General features: G+C 40.8%; 1 protein-coding gene and 2 long non-coding RNA genes across 4 annotated transcripts in view; all 3 read left to right on the plus strand.

Annotated features, from left to right (window-relative positions):
• cdh4 (cadherin 4, type 1, R-cadherin (retinal)) overlaps positions 1-26,682 on the plus strand; it is a 268,278-nt gene that overhangs the window by 66,449 nt on the left and 175,147 nt on the right. The window lies entirely within an intron of this gene.
• On the plus strand, positions 22,092-22,564 carry LOC306979361. The gene is made up of 3 exons (XR_013793947.1): positions 22,092-22,225; positions 22,291-22,446; positions 22,525-22,564. It is a non-coding gene; the product is annotated as an uncharacterized lncRNA (long non-coding RNA).
• Positions 23,281-24,319, plus strand: LOC306979362. The gene is made up of 3 exons (XR_013793948.1): positions 23,281-23,980; positions 24,046-24,201; positions 24,280-24,319. It is a non-coding gene; the product is annotated as an uncharacterized lncRNA (long non-coding RNA).

Below are 26,682 nucleotides of genomic sequence, written 5' to 3' on the forward strand. Positions count from 1 at the left end.
AAATGCTAACAACTTTGGTCTTTTTGCGTTACTGAGTGCACTCGTAAAGACCAGACAGGTACGCAACTCATCTAAGCTCAGGTAAGAACATATCTCAGTATGGAAAAATGATGGCCTGTTCCTTTAAGGCTGTTCCATTGCCAGTGGTGGAGAACCTTTCATAGTTTAATTCTTTAAGCTTGTTTTAGCATTTTAAGTTTGCAGCAGTTGGCAATAAATACATCTTTATTTATTTATTTATGATGAAAAGCCAGTCAGAAGTGGCAGCTGTGTGAGCTTGCCTCAGTCATTTTCAAATCACCCAGACAAAATATGCGTACTTAAATTACCTAGCGAGCAGGGAAAAGTGAATACCGAAATACAGCGATATTTGTTTAAAAAACACTGAACAAGTCGATCAATATTAGCACTATCATAAAGCCATGGAAATATTCTGCGTAGCCAAATATAATATCAAACTGGTGAACATAAGGTTGTACGTAAGATATTACAGACAGATCTGTTTTGAACGCATGTAGAAAGTACAGTGATACTCCACAGGCCCTGGCGACGTGGAGTGCTCTCCGTGCTCGGCTCCGTTTGGTGCAACTGGTTAATTTTGAGGAAGGAATTGTGATGAGGTGCCCCGCTGAGGAGGATCTGAGCCCAGACACCTCCTGCTTGCTCTGCTCTGATGCCTGTCTCCAAATCCTTTATCCAACATTTGCCCCTATCCCAGTGTTGTGGCGTGTTGTGCGCCTTTTATGTCCTATCGGAGAGGAGCAGAAGCCTCAGTTTTGGTTGTCCTAGGCGTGTCTGGCTGTCCGTCCATCTGTCCCGTCCTCCTTTTGTGTCCTTCACCGTCCCTGCTTACTGATATCTGAGCCAAGAGATCAGTGGTGTTTCATTCCAGACTGCAGTAGACTCCGACTATAGTGGCAGTCACAGGCAAGAGCTTTGAGAGATTGAAGCTATACTATATACTGTAACAGACACATCATTAAACAGTTTCTTATTGACTCACCACATTGACAGTTTGCAGGTTTGTCAGTATCCAGTTGATGTTTCAAACATTTAACTCGCAATGGGGACTGTGCTTTGATTATGGCTCTATGTTTCTATAGCACTATTAGTTCACCTTTAATGCTGAACTAATAGTCAATTAATAAACTGCTGTTGCTAGATACAGTATAAAAATGCATATGACCAGGGTGGTAAAAACCTGCAGTTTTAATATGCATGTTCAGAGCATAAAAAGTGAGTTGTCTTCATAAATGGAGGCAACAACTATACTTTAGCTATCTATAAGTATTTAATCTAACATTTTGTACTTAAACGGGCACAGTATTCATAAAATTTTGATTATCTGATACCATGTTCCAAAGGTGACAGAGTGAAACCACGAAAACTTAGTGACTCCCAGAACCTTTTCTTAATTTTTCATTTACTGAATACTACACCTCTTTGGTCCAGTCCCATTCTTGGAAAAGTGAGTTGCATCATTTTTACGACAAATCAATGTGGAAAACATTAAAGAGCAGATGATTTCCCATAGTGGCCTTATATTAGAGAAATTACTAAGATGTTTCGCCAGTTGCTGGTGCTCATATGATATCTGTGTAGGCTCTCAGTTGTACAGGAGATGTCCATCTTCAATGAAGGTTTTTGTTTTTGTTGTCTCGTGTACTCTGTAGTTGAGGTGTCGAATGTTTCGCCTCTCATCCAAAAGGCTTTGTCAGCGACACTAAAGTTCAGTTCAGCTGTTCTAGATAAGGACCATGGGGAGAAGTTTCGCTTGGCTAAGTCCTTCCCCTCTATTAACAGCTTCTGTCACCTGTAGGTAAACATCTTGTGTGAACTTAAGTGCGCTGACGAAGCCTTTTGGCTGAGAGGCGAAACGTTCAACACTTCAACTACAGAGTACAGAGGACGATTCAAGAACCTTCATTGAAGATGTTTACTTGATAGTATTATATGACTGATAAGAGCCTTGCATGCTGCCAACACTGGACAGAGGAAGAACCGGCCATAACACGCTTGCTCTTCTCACTGCCTTGGCTTGGACTCTTTCTTTGTAAATCAGTGTCACCTGTGGTGCAAGGACTAAAAATTGGATGACTTTGATTACTGATTTTTCGCCCGAGTTTTTCTGAGTTGTGATTAGTTGAAAGCTAAACTGTGTCTCATAGTGTGGGGTCAGCGACTGGACTTGGTTTCGAATCGTGTAATCATGTGTGCGACTTAACCCCACTCCCAGTAAATCAAACAGGTTCGAAATTTAAGCCAGATTTAGGACACACAGGAAAAGTGTGGGGGATTTTACCAATCCAAAAGTGACACACGGGAAAAACAGCGGCCAACAGAGTGCAATATAGTACACAGAGAAGTGAAAAGGGGGATAACTATGGTGTTTTCATCATAACAGCAGCAAAAACAACTAATTAATGGCTAATTAATGGAGTTTAGCGGTATTTACTGTGTGTTTGGACAATTCAGCTAGCTACGTCTCTCTGCTGTGTCCGCCGTCACGAGGCGATTAAAGCAATACTAAGTAACTTGTTAACCTTAATAAATCCTTTCTGTTGTCCCTCTGGGGGTAATACAAGTGTTAATGGGATGATTGGAGGGTCTTTCATCTCCCGCTGGTGTCTCTGGCCAGAAAACCACACTTGCAACTTGACTGCCACCGGACCGGGCAACCAATACACCCTAATAGAATCACGAAGAAGCTATCAGGCTAATGGGCAAAGTTAACTGCGGGTTAGTGCCACTTTAAACAGTTTTTACAGCCAAGTTTACTCTCACGGACAATTAATAAGAATTAAAAAATCGCAACTTGTTACGACGAGGCAAGAATTGCTTTGTACTGCTTTGAATACACTGGAAATTCTTACGCCTTGGAATCATTACGCCTACTTTTGATTTCCATTTGAGAGAACTGCAGGTATAAACAAGTTCGGGAAGACTTTGTACCTGTGCCATTGAACTGTGTGTTGTGCCGACAGTGATCACATGACATTGTTTTTACCAATCCGGACACACGTGTTTCCCACGCTCGTAAACAACGGCATATTCCTCTGCAAACCGAAATCAAGCAGGAGAGAGCACAGAGACACACCGCTACATTATAACACAGCAGCATCAGCCACTTTCACATTTCTCAGTCGCTATGTGTGAACCTATACAACCCTACCCTCTATAATCGTGCTACATTCCGTCATGTAGTGTGGAGCCCCCATTCTTCACAAAATGATTAATCCATTTGCCTTACAAAATAAAACACAAGAATTCCCACTGCTTTATACGTACTGTATTTTCATGGCAGTCGGAAAAAGTTGAAGACCCTACTGGAAATTCTCAGTGGCATTCAAATTGCTGCTAATTTGTGAAACACTTCTATTGTTTCAAGTTTGCTGTATACATCATGCCAGGCTGAATCCTATGGAAGCACAAAGGCCTTAGAGGACATCAAAGCATAAGCATAGCGGTTAGATGTCTGCGGAGAAAGAATGCCTCTGTGTCTGACTGTCTCCTATTGTTGCTGTCTCATTTCCACACAGTGATTCCCCACACAGTCTCCGGGGAGCTTGAAATGGCAGTGCCGCCTTAAGGGCATTTGTTTTGCACATCAAGTGTTTCTTGCGCTCTCTCTCTCTTTTTTTTTTTTTTTCACTGACAACCAGACCGTCTCAACTTGTCGCTACAAATGCAGACACTGGGAAGCTGGGAAGTGCGGTCTCGGGCATGGCTCCTACCGATCGCCTTATTGGATTGAGCAGGATGAGTAATTCTCTGATCAATTTGTTGTGGCGTCGGTTAGGTTGGCTGAGTAAATCTAGGCTGTAACGGGGCAATAAGACACCATTTCAAGCAGGAAGGCAGGGACGACCATTACCAGGCTGTATACTATTTATTTGGCTCGCTATTAAGGTGGATTGGATTTGACAAGCCCCACTTCAGGTTGGTGCTTACATGAAGAAAACAGCCATGTACTGCCAGGGTGCGAAGAAGCAGCGTTTGGTCAATGAGCAAACGCTGTGGTAAGACATCTTTTTTGTTGTCTGCTATGCTGACAGCTGTGGTTTTTGCTGCAAGGTTGCATTTTCTGAACTGGGTTTGAATGCTGTAAATGAAGTGCAGGCTTATTTCAATAGTTTGCTTTGTAGAGTGTAGTAATAAAAGGACTTGGGCTAATCTGGTCATTTGAAGCCGTTACTCCCAAACTGTGTAATGGCCTTCCTCTGTTGCTACGTGTGGCCGACCTGATGATTCTTTAAAAAAAGCAGCTGAAGACACAGCTTTTAGTTGACATGGCTTTTGATCGTTTCTATTTTAATTTGTGTAAAAATGTGTTGTTTTTGACTCACTTCACATTTTTCTTCTATCTTTCTTCTTCCTTCTTGTTCTTCTTGTTCTTCCTTCTTTCTTCTTGTTCTTCTTGTTCCTTCCTTCTTTCTTTCTTCTTCTACCTTCTTTCTTCTTCCTTCCTCTTCTTCTTTTCTGCCTCTTCTTCGGTCTTCTTCTTCCTTCTTCTTTCTCTTCTTTACTCTTTTTCGTCTTCTTCCTTCTTTCTTCTTCTTTTTCTTCTTCCTTCCTTCTTTCTTCTTCGTCTTCCTTCTTCTTTCTTCTTCTTCCTTCCTCTTCTTCCTTTCTACCTCTTCATCGGTCTTCTTCTTCCTTCTTCTTTCTTCTTTCTCTTCTTTACTCTTTTTCATCTTGCTTCTTCCTTTTTCTTCTTTTTCTTCTATATATTTCCTCTTCTTCTTCTTCTTCTTCTTCTTCTTCTCCTCCTCCTTCTCCTTCTCCTTCTCCTTCTCCTTCTTCTTCTTCTTCCTTCTTCTAATCTCTTTGTGTGTCCAGTTTCTGTTTAAACATTATTTCCCTCATCTAAATAAATGAATATAGTGATTAAATATGGGTCACATTTGTCATTGGTTTGCCAACTATGGCCCAAAGCAGTCTGTGGCCCATAACTGGCAGGATAACTAGACATAAGTCTGGACCTATAAAACCTAAATAGGTCCAAACCAGAAAGATGCGTTTTTGAAAGTACAGTTTGGCTTAATCTTGTCCATGAGCAAACTGTGACTGACTGGTAACAGTGAGTCTAAGGCCGAGAGTACTTAATTGCATTGAGATTGAACAAAGAGAGGGTGTGATAACCCGATGGCACCACTCTGCGCAGACAAGAAGCATCTCTCCCACTTGGAACGCTGCCTGGGACTGTGGACAGATTAATAACCAACTATGCATTCATAATTCTGCTGACTCATCGCTACAGTATACAGTAAAGCTCAGCACCATCTGTGGGGATTTGGAAGAGACTCTATGGGGGGAATTATGAAATTAAAGCGTGGCAGAAAGGGGGGGGATGGGTCAGTGCAAGGTCAACTCCATTTTCAGTACCCGAGGATGGATGTGGGGTGTGGAGATTACCGGAGGGGTCGGCCCGTTCATCAATCACCTGCTCTAGCCTTGACACAGGAAGCTGAATGAATGTGGCTCATTTGATTACTGCCATCATTGTGTTGAGTCTAGCCGCGAGGGAGCAGCCTTTGTGCTTAGCTTTTATTGTTTTCCATGAATGAAACATATGTAGATTGATGGGATTGATGGTTGTGCGTTTTGGACAAGTTATAAATCACTCACCATCAATAGGCTGAATGTAACTTGTGCTTTGAAATGTAGTGCTGCAGTGAATAGATCCTCTGTCTTGCTTTTTCGCACAAATGTTTGCAGTTTGGGCATATCCTTCGCTCACCTGGGAGACAAAAGTGGGTCAGAGCAAATCCCACAAAGGAGCAGAGATTCTTGAGACCGCTTGTTGAAGCAAAGTTTTTGCTTCTTTTGTATCCACGTCAGTTGCTCTGTATTATTGAAACATTTGCACAATACTGCTAGGTTGGCAGTTTTAACCCCTGCTACGGCAGTAATTCTGTTATCAAAGGATTCTCTTCTGAATGAGGCAAACTGTAAATGTGATCTTTATTTACAGAATTGTATCAGTTACTTGATTTCAACAGATGACGATGTTTGAGATTAAGAGTCCTTTTGATTAGTTTATAGATGAAAGCCCTCCCCCCGGCACAAATATTGTAAGAATACATGTTTTAATCTTACAATAATAGGCTTTTGTGTGATCATTGATTCAGTTTATTTGTAGTTACTAGTTAGTATTCTGGAATCTTTATATAGTACCCGTTCTCTCTCCCAAACAACCTCTATACTAATTGGCTTCTTATGGTCACCGTGATCTGTGCAATTTGCTGCACAAAAATGCACATGGCAACCATAGAATTAACCATTTCAAGTCAGCTTAACATGTCTCACCATTTATAACTCATTTGTAACCGGTGTGACACAGACCTTTCATGTTAATTGACATAATCCTCTCACATTAATTGAAGTCAAATTAAAGTAAAGCTAAAATAGTACCAGAAAGTGCATTTTTATTCCTCTATTAAGTCAATATTTTTCATTGGTGGCTTGGAATGATCTTAAATGATGTAGTCTATATAAAGCCTGAAGCAATGGGTTAAGTTTACAGTGCTTTGAAACCAGAAAATACACTCACTTGTGTTACTCTCCTAGTCTCTGTACAATATATACAGGCATTGATTTTTATGGCTAGAGTTTGTCAAACTCTGCCTCAACAATTTCCTGTTGACCTTTTACATCTTGGAGCAAGTAATCGGCCAACATATTGTCCCAACTTCCATACACAGAAATTGTGGCTCTGACAGTATCTATTGTTGGAAGAGGGTTTTTATTTGTCTTCCAATGTTTGCTACTTTCAGATTGTTACTCCTCAACTGATTTGTTAAAACATTACTTTTCATACATAAGCCTTTTTAATTCAGAAACCGCTTCAATTGCCAGCTGAGATTTTTCAAACCCAATTCTACAAATGTATTTAAGCTGAATTGAAGCACAAATACAAGACGGAAATTCCCTTTTGTAGCTATACATAATTGCGATGCCGCATAGAGCCTCTAATATTATAAACCTGCAAGCTGGAGTTGCTGCAGATTCACGACTGCAGTCCATGCACCACTTTTACTTCACTCAGTACAGCAGAGGAGCTGACAAGGATATCCCTCGACCCTCGTTCAAATAAAATAAGAGGAAGGGAGAGATAGGCAACAAAAAGCACTAACAGCCTGTTATTGTGTTCAATATAGCTCCTCCTCTGCACGTAAGTGTCAACACTGTAAATGTAACGTCATTGTTTATCTCTCTGGCTGCTTCGAACATGACCATATATGAGGGATTCCAAAGATGCCGTCTGTATCTGTGGCAAAACTGCAACTCAGTAAGTAAAATAGTGAATCGTGGTTTGACTTTCGGGGAAAAAAGAAAAAAAAAGAAGCAAGTTAGTGGTTTTAGAAGTAGAATCAAGTGCATGTTTTCCATCAGCGAGGAAAGACGGGGGTGCTTCTTTGGCCAACCTGTCTCCCTTTTCAAAGCACTTGCTAACACGTTCAGCGCTCCCTGTTGTATTGACCCACTCTATCAGTTACACATCCTTCCCTCTGCACTCGACCGCTCAGCGCAACCAGCTTCACTCCAGGGAGAAGACAACCTCTCCAACGGCCAATTACACCATTAATTGCTTATCAGATCCAATTTAGCATTGCAGTAAATGAAGCAAAGTCCCTGGCAATGTGTGTTGGAGAGTGTGTGTGTGGAGCGACGCAGTGTGTTGCCCCTGTCATCCCCAATCAGTGCAATTGAAAGGCCTAATTGCAGCGCTCCCACTCGTTTTCCTTCCAAAACATTCCTTTGTTTGGCTAATCAGGCTGCCGTGCACACTTCAACACATACTGGAATTACGCACATGAATGCGCTTAAATGTATGGTCTTTTAAAGGATCGCTGTGGTGCTGCTCGTGAGAGGAGAAACAACTGAGATTTTTGTTTTAAGTGCTCTTTTTTAACGTGAATGTGCTAACACCTTTTTCAGTAGATGGTTGTTTAATGATGCACAATTCTGTTCGTCTTACAACATTTGTGAGACGGGATTGTCGGGATTGTGCAATGGTCCAAATAGCTACAGCTAAAGCTTGTTTTAACAGTTTTGGTATCGCTTTAGATAAAGGTGTGCTCATTAAGTAGGAATAAGCATTAGTAATCATTTCAGGGTTAGGGTAATGGTTTATGTTAGGGTTGGCTATGAATAAGCGTATTATTAGTGGTCTGTTAGTATGTTAACAGATAAAAGTATAATAAGCAGTGTGTTAAAACTATTAAACCAGCGGCCTTTGGCGTACACCTGGCTTTAAGTGCCTTTTGCTGGTCTAAATTGGTCAATTTGGCAGTGTCTGCGTACATTGGTGTATGAATGAGAGTATGAATGGGTGAGTGGATCCTTGCTGTAAAGTGCTTTGAGTGCCTAATGTAGGTGGAAAAGTGTTATATAAGTTGAGACCATTTACCATTTACCATTCAATAGTACATGTTTGAGCTTGTTTTTATACTGTGTTTTCTTGAAATGTTCAACACCTGCTAATTTAGCCGTCTTTCCTTAGAAATATTGATTTTCAAAAGCGCTGTGATAATGGTCAAAATTGCTGCACTGGCTGTGTACAGGTGTGTGGAGCACTCTTTACTATATTACACCCAGTTACAAATAGCATTTGCTTTTATTTTCTACACCACCATTTCTAAACACACACTGTAATGCAAGATTTGAACTTTTCCCTCTCAGATCCAGCACAGTTAATTCCAAGTCTGATTTACTGGCACTCAAGTGTAACCTACATAGCTAATCCACACACTGTACTTTTCTTTTGGCTATGTTTGAAATGTCTTTGTCCACCCCTCAACAACATACACACACACTATAGACACGGTTGGTGTGTCCTTCCCCATTATGCAAACTCAACCAATTACATTTGTATGTGTGTTCCTTTTACATACACTGAACTCATGATTAGAAGGTCGGGGTTCGAATCCCAGCTCCCACAAGTGCACACTGTCGTTCACCCATCTTGCCTCCAATGTCTGCATACATTGGTGTATGAATGAGAGTATGAATGGGTGACTGGTTCCTTTCCTGATGAAGGCAAAAAAGCGCAATATAAGATGAAACCATTTACCATTTTACTTGACAATAATGTTCATGAACAACTAGTGCTACATACACCATTGCTCACATAGTAGGTGCAGTGACGATCAGAGACCAGTATTTGTGCGACTGAATGCCAACCTCAAGGACGTTTCTCCCATCTTTTATCCACGCAATAATGACATTCACTTGCAGCCGCTGTGACCCTGAGCTCAAGTGCCAGTGCCTAAAACACATCATCAAAATACTTCAAGTGCATTGCCACCAAGCTCCATTTGTCAAGAGGTAATACTAGACTAATACTTACTACAAAGACAGTCCTTCAGCTTCTCCGACTGTTGGGCTCCTATATGGTCGTCTGTGTGATCTCATTGCAGTGTATTGCAGTGTTCAGTACCGGAATAATGTCTTCTGTGCAAAAAACAAAACATTGAATTCTGCTGGGGCATCTACGTGTTACCCTATAGTAGTCTCAGACGTTGGCGATGCAGCGCGCCCAAGGGAGATGAATATTTCCCAGACTCTTTGCTCCTAAAAGAGGAGTGTTTGGTTGAGAGCTCTTAGTCATTCTACCCCTCTGTCTCGTCTTTGGTAGTGGTGTCTCTGTCACTGCCGCGCTCCACTGGCCAGATGACAAGTGAACAATGATTCATATGCAGTGAGTGCCTATTTCTCATGTCCGCTCAAGTTGTGCACTGACCACACACGCCCATATAGGAGTCTGGGGAAATCTGCAGTGCTGTGAATCTGTTAGAAAAACGCTGCCTCTGCTGTTGTGTGTTTTTGTTGTGTGTTGTGTGCTTGTAATAGTACAAAAACATGGATGTATGCAGATTGTGCCTGTGATTTGTGATTCATGTTCATATTTAGTTCATTGATGAGGGAAACCGCAGCAGCCAGAAAGAAATTAATCATTTCCACACAAGGAATCAAGTGCAGGAACTACTGATTTCTTTTTTGCTTTTGAACAAAAAATAAAGACTTCTAACTGCTTTCTCTTGGTGAGAGATGTCTTCTACCTTAATGGTTAATGGTTCCTACACCAAACAATATGACGATCTGGTAAAGAATTATGCATTTAACATTTTGATCTTTTACGTAAATTACTGACAACCTGTGCCAAATGCTGCACTCTGACACACTAACCATCAAATCTGATAATAAATCTAATGATGAAAAATACAAATCTATTTACAATTAGGGCTAGGGGAGAAAAGAAAAATAAAGAAAAATAGAAATCAACCTTATTATATCCCTCAGAGTTATCAGACGTAGTTTGACAAAATGCCAGCAGAGAGTGCATCTACCATTGGAAACTAATGAAAGCTAAAACAATATTAGCTACCAACAAACTAAAGTGCTAATCTGCACAGGGAACAGGGCTGACCATATACATAATCAGAAAGTCTGTTGTGTGGACTTTGTTTCGTGCCACTCCAGGCAAGTTTTTGATGAGGATAAAACAAAACGACATGGTTAACGGCTCAAAAAGCCATATTTGCATAATACAGGCCCTTTAATAAGTTCAGTAATTGTGGCAATGCATGTAACTGCTTTAATGATGCGTCGATGGCACTCGAGCTGATTGTGGAGTCGGTTCCACACTGCGGGCAAATACAAACACACTGTGTGGGACAACTCTGCCATCACTCAGCCCACTTCCTTTTGTGTCTGCCCGCCTTCTCACCCCAAGGGCTTGATTTAGATGAAATGTCACTTTTAATGGAAAATGTGATGGAAGCAAAACAACAAGTTCGAATATTGCTGGTGTAAGTAGCAGAGAAGGAGAGCCAAGTGCAAGGGGTCTATTCCTCTCTCGATCGTGCTCTTTACGTATTCATAGGTTGCCTGTATGATATTAGTGCTGGAGTCAGTGTCGCCGACGGGGGCCGGGTGGTGCTTAATGGACATTGAGAGAGGCTCTGTTTGCTCGAGTCTTTTATGAAACGTGGAGAGGACAAGAAGTGCCACATCATCTCACATCTAGACCCTTTTCACGTGACATCACCCTTCCACATTTTGCTCTCTGGGCAGTGTATCTTTTGCTACGGTTCTAATGAAAGCTTCCGAAGAATCCAACAAGCTGGTTTGTGCCTTGAAACTATTGACTCGGCCTGTGCACATGCTCATATATGTGCCGAGCGAAATGGCGGAAGCGGTGAAAAGGGCCTGTTCACTGGTGTCTTTCTGTTTCCTTGAACATCTGTATTTATATTATTTTGGTTCTTTTTCTCTAACAAAAGAATGTAGAATGAAAATCTATGTCAGAGGACAGAATTTAGGCTCTTGATCGCATCACTCTACTTGCCAAGATCAAAAATCCTTTGTCAGAGACAATTGGTCTATACGCCAATGTGCGCCTGTGCTGAGCAAAGTTTTCCCAGAACCACCTTTTATTTCATTTAGACATGCTTCAAGGCTCAGAGACAAACTCATGCATTCATATCTTCCACCAGAGAATAAGTGCATGTGGCTGAGAAAACTAAGTGGTACGGTTAAATGTATGAATAGTCCTCATTGTAATAACGTCAACCAGACTAAGACCTCTTTGGATGTGCATAATAATGTGATTTTTCAACAAACTGATTTCATTAATTGTAACAGTACTTTTGTAATATACCGTCTCTCTTGCCCTTGTCCAGAAGGTTTTTCTATGTTGATATATAAGTCACCAATCAGGACTACCCAATGGCTAGGCATTTCAATCAACAACATAATGCCAATGACTCTTTGCTGTGTTGCTGTGTATTGAAGGTATTGAACATGTTAAACCACTGGCAAGGGGTGGTGGTAGTTTATTAAAGCTCAATCAAAGAGAGGCCTACTGGATTCATGGCTTGAAAGCATGTAAACATCCGGGTCTGAATAGGGCTGGGTACCGTTCATATTTTTTCGATACCACTACTTTAACAATACCAGCTTTTCGGTACCGGTGCCTTAACGGTGCTTTTTTCGATACCTGTGTTATTTTAATTGAGTTAAAATAATGTTTATTAAAAAGTATTGTTCAGGAGAACAAACAGCACAACGGCACAAACACGGCACATCAGAAAACAGGCCGCAGCAGCGTCACCTGAAACTTCATTTTTTGAGAAGAATTCCCACTAAAGCCGTGATAAAAAGAGAGAAAGGACATTATTACCTTCTGAGCTGCAGAGACAGATCCACATCAGGCACCGTTTTCTTTCAGATAAACTTTTCTAAACACACTGCGCTGTTCGACGAAGTGAAAGCTCCTCACACATCAAAGATCTGTTACATAGTGAGAGCGCTCACTCTGTCACTGAAAATGTACCACAACTGTTCCAAAAATGGCTAATGCAGAGTGAGCGCTCACCTTTTCCAAAAAACAATCTTTGATCCCAAATGCTCCAGTGCAGCCATTTGGTGCAGCTGGAGTTGTAAACAACAGTGCGTAACTTCAGGCTCTGCGGGGCTAAAGCTAAAGCTAAAGCCCATGTGTTTCTTGTTGTTACTACCGTGTTGTCACTGCTTTTCTCTTTGTCTAAGAGTCTAGTTTCTTATTCAGTCCAGGTTTAGTCCCGGTTTTTAACCAGTTTACTGTAAGTCCTGGTTCAGTCCTGGTTTAGTCCTGGCTCAGACCGCGGCTCTGCCATCTCTGATAACGACTGAAGTGTTTGTAAGTTACAGCTTTGCTTCGCTTCTGCATTTGCGCTGAAGCTGCTCATGAGTTCAGGCTTTTTTAGACTCTTTGCGGATCATTTATTGACGTTTGGAGAGAAAAAGTACAGAAAATTAGCACCGGAAAAAAAACGTTTTTTGATACCGCCCCCTACCGGAGCTTTTTGGTCGGTACCCAGTAGGTACCGTTTAACGGTACCCAGCCCTAGGTCTGAATCAGGACTTTGACTTTTTTTTGTAACAAGTTTTGTATTTCAATTTCTTTTTTGTAGTGGTTCTGTTTTTTGTAGTTCTTGGGTCTTTTTTTCCCCCTACTTTGTCGCTCTTCACTTACCTGTATTTTGTGGCACACTGATTGGGGCGGGGCTGCTTGAACATTTAGGGGCCCCGCCGCCCCACCCAAACCAGTCCATTTTCTATTAAACCTTGATTTAGACCGGGTGGTCGAAACATGCTGACTTGGCCATCTAAATAAAGGCCTTTTAAGGATATGCTGTGCATATTTGTTCAGAGTTATGATTGGTTTATCTTGGATTCTTTTCGTAATTTGCTGCTGTTGTTGTTGTTTTTTTTCTTCTTTCTTTCTTTGGTTGCTCATATCGCCCAGCCATTCAAGGACTTGAAGTGGGTGCTGACATTGGAGTTGTACAGCCTTCTACTTTTTAAATAAACACAAATAAATAAATAGATGCAATTGCAAAAAAAGACAAAAGGGCCTATTGTCTTCAGATTTTTTCTTATTTTCTTCTGGCCTTAATTGCTTTCCTGTCACACATTATAGAGCCACTCTAACATTAATGAGACACTGGCAGGCAAACAGTAGTTTTGTTGCTCAGTTGGCTGCCTGTTGAAGCACTTCAACATGATTTTTATGCAAAGGGCTGTTACTCAGCAGAAAAGCTATAATCACCAAAACTTTGAATGTGGCATTTCTAGAATTGCAGTTTTCTATGATCAGTGTTTGAAATAATAAAATATAGAGATGAATATGATATGGTATACTAAAGGTATTTTATCACGATCAAAGATACCTTATCTTTTCAGCTCAAATGTTTTTGAATAATAGAACAAAAACAATGTTTTCAAGCAACACAGAAGAGCGGTCAGCTTTGTATTTTGTTTATTAACCCAGTTATTATCATTTCACTCCTTTCAGGGCAAAGAATCATTCATGTTTTATCCACACACTTTGACTTTTAGTAAGTTAGGCTCTAACTATTGCCACTTAGTGACATAGTAATTCATTTATCTCTATTGATCTTTTTTGACCCTGCTGTCTATCAGCTGGATGGCCTCTAAGCTGGATTGCTGAATGAATGTGCAGTCTATCTCCAGATGTGATCACAAATCAGAGCCTATAGGGAATATCTGGTACTTTGCCAGATTACGGTTCATTCATACTGTAGTGGTAATGATTCATTTCACTACGCAAGGAAGTACCACTGTGGTCTCAGCACCAGACACTGGCGTCACGGGGTTGTAGTGTATATTTAGTTCTGTGATCTTTTGCAGGCCTAAACTTTGTAAGTAACTGCATGTAGAACATTTATTTTGAAGTACTGTACTTTCTCTGTGATTTTACCCTTTTGCAAGGGTGGATGAGGTGGTAACTAACTAGTGAAGATCTCATCCAATTAGTCTTTGCCACCCCAAAAAATTATTCATGTTAAATGGTCTGCAATAGATTTAGTTTAAATTCTCAAGTCTCACAAATCTTTAACAAAAAAAATCATTTTTGTTCATGCAAACTGGCTTACCCTCTGATCAAGAAAAGGAGTGAACACATCCATGGTCACAGTTTTATTTTAACAAGTTGGACTGAAAGGTCTCTCATCTTTGCAAGCATAACATCACATCCGTTCATCCTTCCAAAAGAAAAGAAAGCACCTCTTTTCATCTAAAGATTATTCATTTCAGGTGCAGAATATATAAGCAACTGACTGAGAAAGCATGAAGTGCAGATGAGATGTTTTGTGTGTGGTTGTTCCCTGACCTCCGGATAAGCAGCTGAATGCCGACAGTCTACATGTCTCTTAAGGCTGGCTCTTTTTCTTTGTCTGCTACTGGAATGGCATCCAGACCCTCGTACTATGGTGGCAAACACTGACTTTTGCTTTGATTTTTTTCCTCTCTTGGGTGCTTGGAATACAAGCACTATTAAGCTTTGTCATGGGGGGGAGACGAACGAAACACCCTTAACACATCCTTTGTTTGTGTAAGCTCTCAGCTGTTCTCAAGATGCTCATCGTACATAAAGGTTCTTCAGTCACCAACTGTACTGTAGGTGTAGTGTAGCTGGCGATGCTTCTTGAATGAGAGGCGAAAGGTGTAACTCTTCAACATGAAGACTCAAGAACCTTTGTGTATTAATGCCAAAACCTTCATGCTCGTATAAACCTGAGCTCTCACCTATTTGGTACATGTATTTTTTCATAGCTATTAAAAAAAAAGAAAACATTTATTTATTTATTTCATTCAAAAGTGACATCTTACAGTCACAACAAAACATCCAAGCCAATGCAACGGAGCAGAGAAGATCAAGTCTGCCCCTTTTGTTACTTCACACTTTACATGTTATCTTTTATATTGCAGTATTTACCGATTTTTTTTTTTTTTACAATATTCAAAATACAGAACCATTGTGTTTATTCATGAATGTTTACCAAAAAAAAAGCACACAACCATCGTATTCATGCTTGTTCAAATCAAACATCTCACATTAATCATGTCCGAGTCTAATTTTCATACTTCTTTCAATTGAACCTGGGTTTTCTTAAGATGTCTGTTCCTTTCAGATCATAGTGACTTTCTCTTTTCTCAAACCTTTCTTGGATGTTCATTGGCAATATTTTTTTTATTTGCTTTATACGAAACCTTAATGATATTATAGTCAACTATATAATAAAATTTGAGTAGCTTACATGTAATAAATAGTGGATTTGCTGGATCTCTATATCTAATGTTATAGTTTGCAGAGCCCGCTTTTGTCAAATGAACAGTGGTTGGATATGAGATTTACAGGTTAAGCCCCAAATTCCCTCACAGCAAGTTAAATATGGCATAATCATCGTGTTGTATTAAGTAAAGCGGATTGATTTAGAGAGGATCTGACTTTATGTAACACCGCGATGACTCTTGAACCCCATGAATGTCCTTACCGTCAAGTTTGATTGAAACATCAACTGTTTTTCTTTTGTTGGGGCATGTTGGTAGGAGGATAAAATGTTGGTAAAAGTTGTGTATTATTATTACCTTACCTGTAAGTGGTTCAAAATTGTTCAAAATTATGAAGTTTAAAAGTTCTGCGTGCAAGTTTTGCTAATGGTGCAATTTATGGCTTTCAACACATTGGAAAAAGCTTCATGTGCACGAAGTAAAACCAATGTACTCTGCATAGGATTTTAAGTGTTGCACCTGATGCATTGAAGTAAAAAAGTAAAAAAAAAAAAAAGAAAGAAAGAAAGAAATAGAACCATAAAAATCATTGATGTGACATTTTTCTTTCCAACTCGACTCTGAAATAGTTAAAGATACTGCATATATAACTTATGATCAATAGCCATGTGTAATGTGCAGGATGTGGCTCTATATAAGCTCAGGGTGACATCCACTGCTTTACTTTACACTTCAGCCCCATAGCTTTGCTTGACATCAGCCCTTATTAGCTTCTCCTGACTGTCAGTGGTCCTCGTGTCCACAAGAAAGAAGCTCTCTTACTCCCTATACTTTGCACAAGAAACATTTTATTCTAGTTTAGTGATGCTTCAAGTTCAGATTCCTATAATAAGCTTCTATCACCTCAGTGCACAGCCTGACATTTACTCAGCTCAGGGCGGATGGGTGCAAACAAAGAGTTTGCCCAAAAACCTCCAACTCTCTCCTTCCACTGCCTCTTTCGTTTGGCTCAATCTATTGATGACAGTCTTTGTAGGTATATGCACTCAGTCCCATTTATTACCTGCTCACAAAGGCAAAGAAAATATGTGAAGTAACGAACCTTCAGCTCAGCAACCCATAGCCAAACTCTGTTTAGTTTGGTTATGCCTTTAAGAAGACACTCTTTAAAAAGATATTAAGCTTGTTTTGCTAAACAGGTGGTGGCACTTGACGTTTTACTGTATTGTATTTTATTTATACTTTATACAGGCTGGTCTCTTGAGACTCAGTGTCTCATTTGCAAGAGAGACCTGTTTCAAACACATCAATATCAAACAGTACAAATACAAATAGGAATGTGTGAGCAAGCCAAATTCTATTCTATTCTATTCTATTCTATTCTATTCTATTCTATTCTATTCTATTCTATTCTATTCTATTCTATTCCATTCCATTCTATTCCATTACTGAGAAAAACAATAGCCACTGTTTCATGTGTGAAATGTATTTTGTTTGACATCAGCTACAGAAGCCACAAAAAAAAAATCACACATACAAATTGTTGACATTTTACATATCTTTTTATTTTTTTATTTTTTTATTTATTCTTGCAAATATAGTTACTTAACACAAATAACCTTAATGCAATACTATTTTTCTTTTTCAAATGGCTACGTTCTTTACAACATCATACATATTGTTTTTCTCTAACTATTCTCTTTTACTTTAGTGAGTGTTTGTGTGTTTGTGTGTTTGAAGATTGTTAACGCACTGTGTGCTCTCTGCCAAAAGAGGGTTTAAGCAACATCTTTACTGCTGCAAAACAAATCCATATGGTTAGATCAATATGTTTATTTACTGATCATTTTTATATATCTTCCAGGGATCTCAAAGCACTTTTCATTAAACCAGTGATTCTCATCTGCATTTGTTCATTATGTATTTAGTTCCCACGCTATAAGCCACTACCCTCAGCAGAAGGAAGGAAAACAAAATATTCTGAATGCAATAACATAGCGGCCCATTGGCTTAATCGCAAGAAATGCCACAGATTTGTTTCCTGGACCTTTGCGTGATCCTTCTTTGCATTTTCCATGTTCTCCCTTTGGTCTGGATGGGTTTCCTATGGGAGCTCCAATTTATGAATATCAAACTTTAGAGCAGCTATGTTACTCATTTTGATGACGTACATACATATATATTTCATTACAGTCAGTCTCCAGCTCTTTAGAGAAGTTTAATTGCAAGGCTCATGTACTTCCACTTCCATCTCAGCACGACATGTCAGACATTACAGTTTTAGCACTATATTTTTGACTCCCACTGAAGCCCTGGGGTGCGGCTTTGTGAAATAAATAGCTATCAAAGGCGCTGAAAATGAGAGCGAGGGTGTGACCGAGCCCGTGGTAGAATGATAGGGGCAGTAATGGTGAGAGACAACACAACGGGGGGCAGAGATGTGACGCTAACCGCAGCTGAAACGCACTGCAGATGATTGTAATGTAATGATAGCTCACCTCAGGTCACTTCGAAAAAGGGACTTGGAAGTTTTGGTGTGTGCCGTTGTCAGGGAAACTGATTTTTGTGCCGCTTGACAGTTAAGGGTTAGCCTGGGTGTCGTTGCGAGCGCTTTTCTGTTACTCAGAAGATGACAGTGATATCCTGACTGCTGGTTATCTGTGCGCAGAAAGGTTTCAACTAGACGCTTTACATTGCATTATTGATCCAATGTACAAAGAAAAAATGGGGAGGGGGGGGGGTGCTAATGAACGATTAAGGACGATAAAGATCGAGCCCAAAAATGTGTTGTTTATCTTTAGTTATTGAACGATAAGTCGATATACTAATTACTGTGACAGCCCTAGTTATAAGCTGGTAAATTCTCATGTACAGTTTTCTACACTATAGATATTCAACCCTCTGCAGTTTTAATTAAAAAGGCCCCATCTTCTACCCCCAACGATATGAGGTGTGATCACCGCCTGCCACTGCGTCTCAGTGCAAACATGTTTATTTTTGGTCCCAGATTCATTTAATGGGCTTGTCAAAACTGATGAAAATTAGAGACGACAGAGGCAGCTGATAAGCAACACTGTCATTAGAGGCTCCGGCTGCTGTTTTGGTGCCCGGCCTTGGTGCATTAAAGTCTCCAAATGTCCACCGATACAAGACCTAACAAACAAAACGACAACAACAAATATGCTGGAGTCCAAGTGTTTAATTTGAACAAGACAAAATAGCAAGCTTTAAAAAGTATGCGACTGAAGAACGCATTGATAATCGACATGTTTTTAAGTCGTTTCATTCCAGAAATGCTAAAACGTCCCTGCCTCACTTGAACATTCACTTGTCAACAGCATATACAGTTTGCAGACGGCACCCATTTCCTTTTTAGAAGAGGTGTTGTAAAATGATTCAGATGGCGCACAGAACTCATCCCACAGACTGCACTTTCTAAAATGGAGCAGTAAATAGATATGGGAGCAGCCACATTCCAGGTCGAATTCACTTGGGTCTTTTGTGGCTTTGTTGTCGCCGGCACATAAAAAAAAAAAAAAAAAAAAGACCCAAAAAAGTTTTCCTAGAAATCCTCGAAGGGGCTGAATGCCACACTGTAGCCGACTGTAGGTTATGAAATAAAGATGTGTAGCAAATATAAAGAGAATGTGTTTTTGTATCAATGTCTGACTTGTGTCTCCTGAACAAAGCCTAAGCACTATAGTCACAGGAGAGTAGCAGTGATAGCAGTGTTCTGCACCTGCATATAGAACAGAATATGTTGTTCTCCCTATTGTGCATTGTGTTTTGCAATAAAAAACAATTTGCTCCTGTCGGCGATACCTTGAGCAAAACATGGAATGGTCGAATCAGCTTTAGCTAATGTAATTAATCATAACTTTGTTGTTGGGAAGCTCAAAATAAAGAATGTATTGTTTATTGTTTTATTGGGGATTAATACAACAGCAATTAACTACATGAGGTAATCTGATGAAAGCTTGTTAGCATTATGTTATTGTGTGAACCACAGCATGGCAAGTCCAAGACAAATTTCCCTATGGGACAATAAAGTTTATCTTATCTTACATTAATACATTCATTTTAATAGAAATACTTTGATATGTTAAAAACACCAAAGAACAGAAAGATCGTATGCACACTCTCACTTTCTTTCACCCATCAAAATCGAAAACGTATAATGTAATGCAGATGTGTAGCATGTGTCTAAACTGATTTGTTTTTCAAAAAAATACAAAGACCCAAGTCACTTTCTTGTTTATTGAAATGCCTTCATTTGTGAGACATGTCCTAAGAGAGCGACAGAGCCCCAATGCGCTTGTTTATTCGATCAGGATTGCCAATGGCGTCCAGACACTCTGAATTATAGCAATGATCAAAAAACCAAATGGTAGAGAAAGCTGCACTGGATCGTTGCAGTAAAAGATGTGATCTTCGTTACTTACAAGCACAAAAGCTTTTCAGATTTGGAGGGCGACAAATGGTAAAAAGCAAGAAGCGATCTGTATAAGCAGAGATATTTTTTTGTAGGCTGACACGTTTCGACTCAAAGGTCTTCATTAGGGCTGATGAAGACCCTGGTGAAGACTGTTTGAGTGGAAATGCGTCAGATGAAGTGTCTTGCCTTTAGACTCAACACTACTATGGTGCTGTTAGTTGGCTGCTTTAATGAAGATGGTATTGGACGATGATTTTAGCAGGATAAACAGCAGGTGAACATTAATGGCTTTTTACCAAGCATTTACTTGAGTGGCACGTGCAAAAGTGGATATGCAGCAGAGTCATTTACACATCAGATTTGGGGCCCTAAATCACGGGCAATTTCAATTGGTAAATTTGCCTTGCACTCGCTCATGAGAATCAGCACCTCCAAATCCGAGGCCATGGTTCTCCACTGGAAAAAGGTGGCTTCCCCTCTCCAGGTTGGTGGAGAGTCCTTGCCTCAAGTGGAGGAGTTCAAGTATCTCGGGGTCGTTTTCACGAGTGAGGGATGGACGGAGCGTGAGATGGATAGACGGATCAGTGCGGCATCGGCAGTGATGTGGTGAGTGTTGTGGTGAAGAGGGAGCTGAGTCGGGGGGCAAAGCTCTTGATTTACCGATCAATCTACGTTCCCACCCTCACCTATGGTCATGAGATTTAGGCAAGATTGAAAGGACAAGATCGCGGATACAAGCGGCCGAAATAAGTTTCCTTCACAGGGTGGCTGGGCGCACCTTTCGAGATCGGGTGAGGAGCTCAGTTACCCGGGAGGAGCTCAGAGTAGAGTCACTGCTTCTTCATGTTGAAAGGAGCCACCTCCCCTCAGGAAGGATTCCGGGTATGTCCTATTGGTTGGAGGCCTCGTGGAAGACCCAGGACACGCTGGAGGGACTATGTCTCTGAGCTGGCCTGGTGTCGCCTCGGGTCCCCCCACAACAGCTGGAGGAGGTGTGCGTGGAAGTGTGGGCATCTCTGCTCAGACTGCTGCCTCCGCAACCCAGCCCCAGACAAAGAGGAAGAAAATGGATGGATGGATGGATGGCTTGCACTCACTACTTAGCACCTGTCTTGACCCCCATCTCTCTCCTACGTTGAATTAGTGCAGCTTCAGTTCTCACTCTATCATTCTATATTCTGATGTTTATGGGTTTTAGTAGCCCCTCTCAGTTAGGTTATTCCGACAAACATTATGCCACTCAAATGTAGCCATCTGCTCTTTATGTGGGCTTTAGCACATGGCATAATTGTCAAGCACTTTTCTCTTGTTTATTGTCCAAGTGAATTGTCATCTCATAAAAATGCAAATAGAGCACGTATGTAACATGGCTGGAATACAATGTGAAAATGGGAAGATGAGTACAACAGGAAATCAGACTTACAAGCTTGAGAAAGTGCGTCATTTTAGAAAAATAACAAAACGGAAATTGCTTTGGACAAACTCTTCCTGTTCGGTCTCTGTTATTGGTGAAAAATAACAACCTTTATTTGTGATGCGTTCCATTATGTTGAGTCCGAGGTGTGGGTGGAACTACGTATGCCGAGATTTGAAAGCATAGTATTGTATATGGTGTTTTTATTGCAGTTACATTGCTACTTATTTACTTACTTGCTTATTTAATTAAAAAGCAAGAAAGATAATTGATCATTTCTGCAAAGCATTTTTTTATTACTTTATTGTGTCAACCACTCATTAACAATTTCAGCTCTTACAGGTTTCCGCATTCCCCTTTTTTGACACAAAATATATATATATATTTTTTTTCCCCTGTGCTCTTATGCAACCATCAGATAAACAAAAAATAAATACATTAAAACAAACGATAATTCTAATAATGAACAAAAAGAAGTAGATAAATTGATTGAAGTACATACACGCATACATACCTATACACACATACGTACGCATACATACATAGATGCACTTTAATTTATGTATATGTCAAATACTGGTCTACATTTATATGTGGCATAATCAGCTTTATGCATTTTAATCCAATTAAACTTAATGTATTTTAAAGTAACTAATGAACAGCAGATGGCGCCAGCGCGTAAAAAGTATAAAAGCCCACCCTGGTTCACACGCACTTCCTCTGTCTTCCTCCCTGGCGTCCTCCGGCCTGGTTGGGCTGGCCCAGAGGCTGTGCGCGATGTTCTACGGGTGCAGGTAGCTATGGTTCGTTCGTCCTCTTTTCAGTATTGGTTTAGCCGCTAACGCAAGTTGTATTTTAGCGTCGCGGGTGGCTGTTTGTTTAAGGCGCACCACTCCATGGCGTCCGCATGGCTCTCCCGACGTGTTTGGTCCGGGGTCTGCTGGGGCCCTCGCGTAACCGGGAGGCTATCGAAGCACCGCACCGGCCGGGTGGAGTTCGATGTGGGCGTGCGACGGTAGGCTTGCCTTGCCTCGTGGTTAGCCTTTTGTAGGAGGACTGTTCCGCAGCTAACTTTCTTTGTATTTACGTTTAGGTGGACCCAATGCTGCTGTCTTGCTTTGCCTTGTTCTTGTTGTCATGTTTTCGTTTTGTTTGTACTACTGAAAGCTACTGTGACCCAACGAAAATACTGTGAACCGACAGACTTAAAGTGAAACTGTTCAACTGAATGTAACATGGTGACATGTCTAGTGTGAACGAAAAGTATGAAGCGAACAGAATGATAAAGTACAACATAGAAAAATAAACTAAACTGTGAAAAAGGAACATGCTGCCTCTGTCCTTATGGGTCGAACCTGTGTGCCTTAAAGCACATTTTTTCCAGTTCTACTGGATGGCGTTGTCTGGCAATTTCATTTAAACATACCTATACCACTCGTCATGCCACATTTGGCGATCGTTGGCAGGACCATTCGGTTTCAGAGGCTACAATGTTCCTTTCAGTAAGATCTATTGGTAACAAAATCAACAGCTACAGGACCGCTTTGTAGAGATTTGTTTGTGTTTGCTGCTAAAAACATGTTTTCACCAGCCCTATTTGCTCATTATATTGTGTACTTTTGCATGTTTGTTTTTGCAATATTTTCTTGTGTTTATTTGCTGTGCATTTATTTTGAATGGCAATATAGGACTACTGGTACTGAAGCGTTGTTCTGTGTAGTTGCACTAAAAATTTCGCTAAAAGCTACTATAGTGCTGTGTATTTTGTTTTGTTTGGCAATGCGGTTCATTTTGTGAGAACCCTGTTAATTTGAGAAAGTAATTCTGTGGCAGTAACGTGTACTTTTATTTGTGCAGAAGCAAGACAGCAGCTATAGCAACATGGGACGCTAGTGGGGACAGACACAGCATTTTGGCCTCGTGTTACGTTGTACCTGGCATCTCTGGGGCTCATACCCCTTGTAGCGGTGGGTAGGCGTGAGATGAGTGTGCCTCTACTACCGATAGCCCCAAGGGCAGCCGTTACTGATACGTGGGAAGCCGTGTACAGCCCGTGTGGAGGCCAAGTTTTTAAAAAGTTCCCTTTCCCTCAGCTCGTGGCCGTCAAGGCCCCTCACAACGTCGACCGGTGGGTCAGGTGGGGTAGAGTGGGTGGTGTTTTATTGTTGCGACGTCCGGTGACCTGTTGCCGTGGCCCGCGTTATGTTCGGACACTGGTCCCATGGTGTCCTTGGTTTTAAATTCGGGAAGCGTAAGCCTCATAGCCCTTTCCGTTGCCTGAATGTTTGTGTAGTGCTACAGTAAGAATGTTCATCGTCGGGACGCCGATGCAGTTTGGGGGGGTAGATGTGGCATAATCAGCTTTATGCATTTTAATCCAATTAAACTTAATGTATTTTAAAATAACTAATGAACAGCAGATGGCGCCAGCGCGTAAAAAGTATAAAAGCCCACCCTGGTTCACACGCACTTCCTCTGTCTTCCTCCCTGGCGTCCTCCGGCCTGGTTGGGCTGGCCCAGAGGCTGTGCGCGATGTTCTACGGGTGCAGGTAGCTATGGTTCGTTCGTCCTCTTTTCAGTATTGGTTTAGCCGCTAACGCAAGTTGTATTTTAGCGTCGCGGGTGGCTGTTTGTTTAAGGCGCACCACTCCATGGCGTCCGCATGGCTCTCCCGACGTGTTTGGTCCGGGGTCTGCTGGGGCCCTCGCGTAACCGGGAGGCTATCGAAGCACCGCACCGGCCGGGTGGAGTTCGATGTGGGCGTGCGACGGTAGGCTTGCCTTGCCTCGTGGTTAGCCTTTTGTAGGAGGACTGTTCCGCAGCTAACTTTCTTTGTATTTACGTTTAGGTGGACCCAATGCTGCTGTCTTGCTTTGCCTTGTTCTTGTTGTCATGTTTTCGTTTTGTTTGTACTACTGAAAGCTACTGTGACCCAACGAAAATACTGTGAACCGACAGACTTAAAGTGAAACTGTTCAACTGAATGTAACATGGTGACATGTCTAGTGTGAACGAAAAGTATGAAGCGAACAGAATGATAAAGTACAACATAGAAAAATAAACTAAACTGTGAAAAAGGAACATGCTGCCTCTGTCCTTATGGGTCGAACCTGTGTGCCTTAAAGCACATTTTTTCCAGTTCTACTGGATGGCGTTGTCTGGCAATTTCATTTAAACATACCTATACCACTCGTCATGCCACATATAGTTTATTTGAATGACATCCGTTTATAAGTTTAAGCTTTGTCTCTTGTGGATTCTTTTGCGTTTTCACCTTGAAGTATAATCTATGAACAATTTATTTTTTAATTCTTCTTCTCTATTATTGATTTTATGAGACAGTCTCTCCATGTGTCCATCCAGTCTTTAGTTTTTGGCAATGTCGTCCCTTTCCAATTCCTGGTCATTTGCTGTTATTCTGAGAGTTCAGAAGAAGTTATTGTATGTAAGTTATTGAAATGTTGTAACAGGTATAGAATATATGTACACACACAGTCTGCAAAGCATTTGAATACCTTGAGTTTGTTGTGCTCAAAATGAGGTTAGTTTATGGGTAGAATGCAAATAAAGGCAGCAAGGCCTGTGACCTCGCCATGTACGTATTAAAAGTTAACTTTGATCTTGCTTTTTGTCACATTTCCTGTGCCATATTTCGCATCAATAAACACGAGCTGATTAATATAACATTAATGACATTTATTGAAGTATTTATAGTGCCTTGACATTTGTGAAACATTGACATTTTAAAAGCTTGCGCAGGTCGATGTCAAAGATGTGATTGCTTAGAAAGTGCGTTTCAGACAGCTTCCATTTTTATAGGGTCTTTGCACCGATCAAAATGGAGAAGCCAGTTTGAACCGGTCAGAATTGATTGTTCTTTTGATGTTCTCTGTCTCTGTCTCTTGAACGGACTGTGGGTCATTTGGGGTCTTGCAGCTTTCAGAATTCAACAATGCCCTCTAGAAATCAAAGCCATGGATCAGAACACTATACGAATGGTTACTTTGAACAGTTGTATGGAGCAGCACAAATGCCAAGTCCATTTTTGAAATAAATGTCTGCCTGTAGAACCCTGCGCCTGCTCTTATTCTGTTGAATCTACATCAAAAAAGTTTAGTTTGTGTCATAGTTTTGCCCCATTGAGGATTAAAAGTTTTGCTGACCTGCTTTAAATGACTTTCAGTTTAGCTCTGTAGTAAAATCGTATTTAGCCACTTCATGGATCTTTCAGTTTGATTGATTGTTTATGGCAGGCCTATTGGTAATATAAAAAATATCTCAAACTAAATTTACCTCAATAACATCAGTGTAGGAGCAAATTTAGCCTTGTTTACAGTGCTGTTGTAAACAAGGTTTTGATTCAAGGAGAACTAAGAGGATCATTTATCAATACAGATGCTCAATAGAGTGCAAGCTGGAAAATAGCATACAGCTATTTGTGGGCCTGTTGCACCAAATTTACCATTTGAAATGGCCTTTTTCAGTTGTTTTAAGGTCCAAAATTGTATAAATGATAGAAAGCTGCATGCCAAAAGAATACACAAATGACTCTGCTGTTTTCCACTCACCTCTCTGCTGTAGAGAACTTAAGTCAACTTTTCTAAAGCAGCTTTCAATAATGGGAGCTACATCTTTGCAATGCACAAAACCCTTCCTTTGAAATATCAAACTTGAACTGTCCTGCAGTGTGTAACAGTTCAGTGTTGAGGCTTTGTATGTGCAAAGTGTGATCTAGCTCATCGAGGTGCTTCAGGGACATGGGGACACTTGAAGGATTGCTATGTACACATACTGTGCTATGCTGCTCTTCCAGGAGACATATAATAGAGCGGGAACAGACCCAGGGGAGGTTGTTAAAATAGCGCGACAGGTTAGCTACGACTAGCAGTGATCTATTCTCCAGAGAGCATCATCAAATAGGCACCTAAGGCATGGAGCAGCCTTGCTAATAGTCACATGTTGGGCTGATGTGACTGCCTATAAGTCCCATGTGGAGGAAGCCTTGCCGATCTGTCCAGCGGAGGCTTGTCGATAAAGACTAGCGAGCTGTGTGCTGCTTTTTTGCATCAGTATATATCCTGAAACGGACATTTCACATGACTGGAGTTTTTTAAAGACAATGACTGAAATGGATATCTTTTTAGATTGATGCTTCAATTTTCCAGTGAAACGAACCATTGCTTTCATGAATTGACCTTGGAAGAATTTTGGAATTGCCGGGTTTCATATAAAATGGACTGGTTTAAATTTG

The sequence above is a fragment of the Gobius niger genome, assembly GCF_951799975.1.
Source record: "Gobius niger genome assembly, chromosome: 20".
Lineage (NCBI taxonomy): Eukaryota > Metazoa > Chordata > Actinopteri > Gobiiformes > Gobiidae > Gobius > Gobius niger.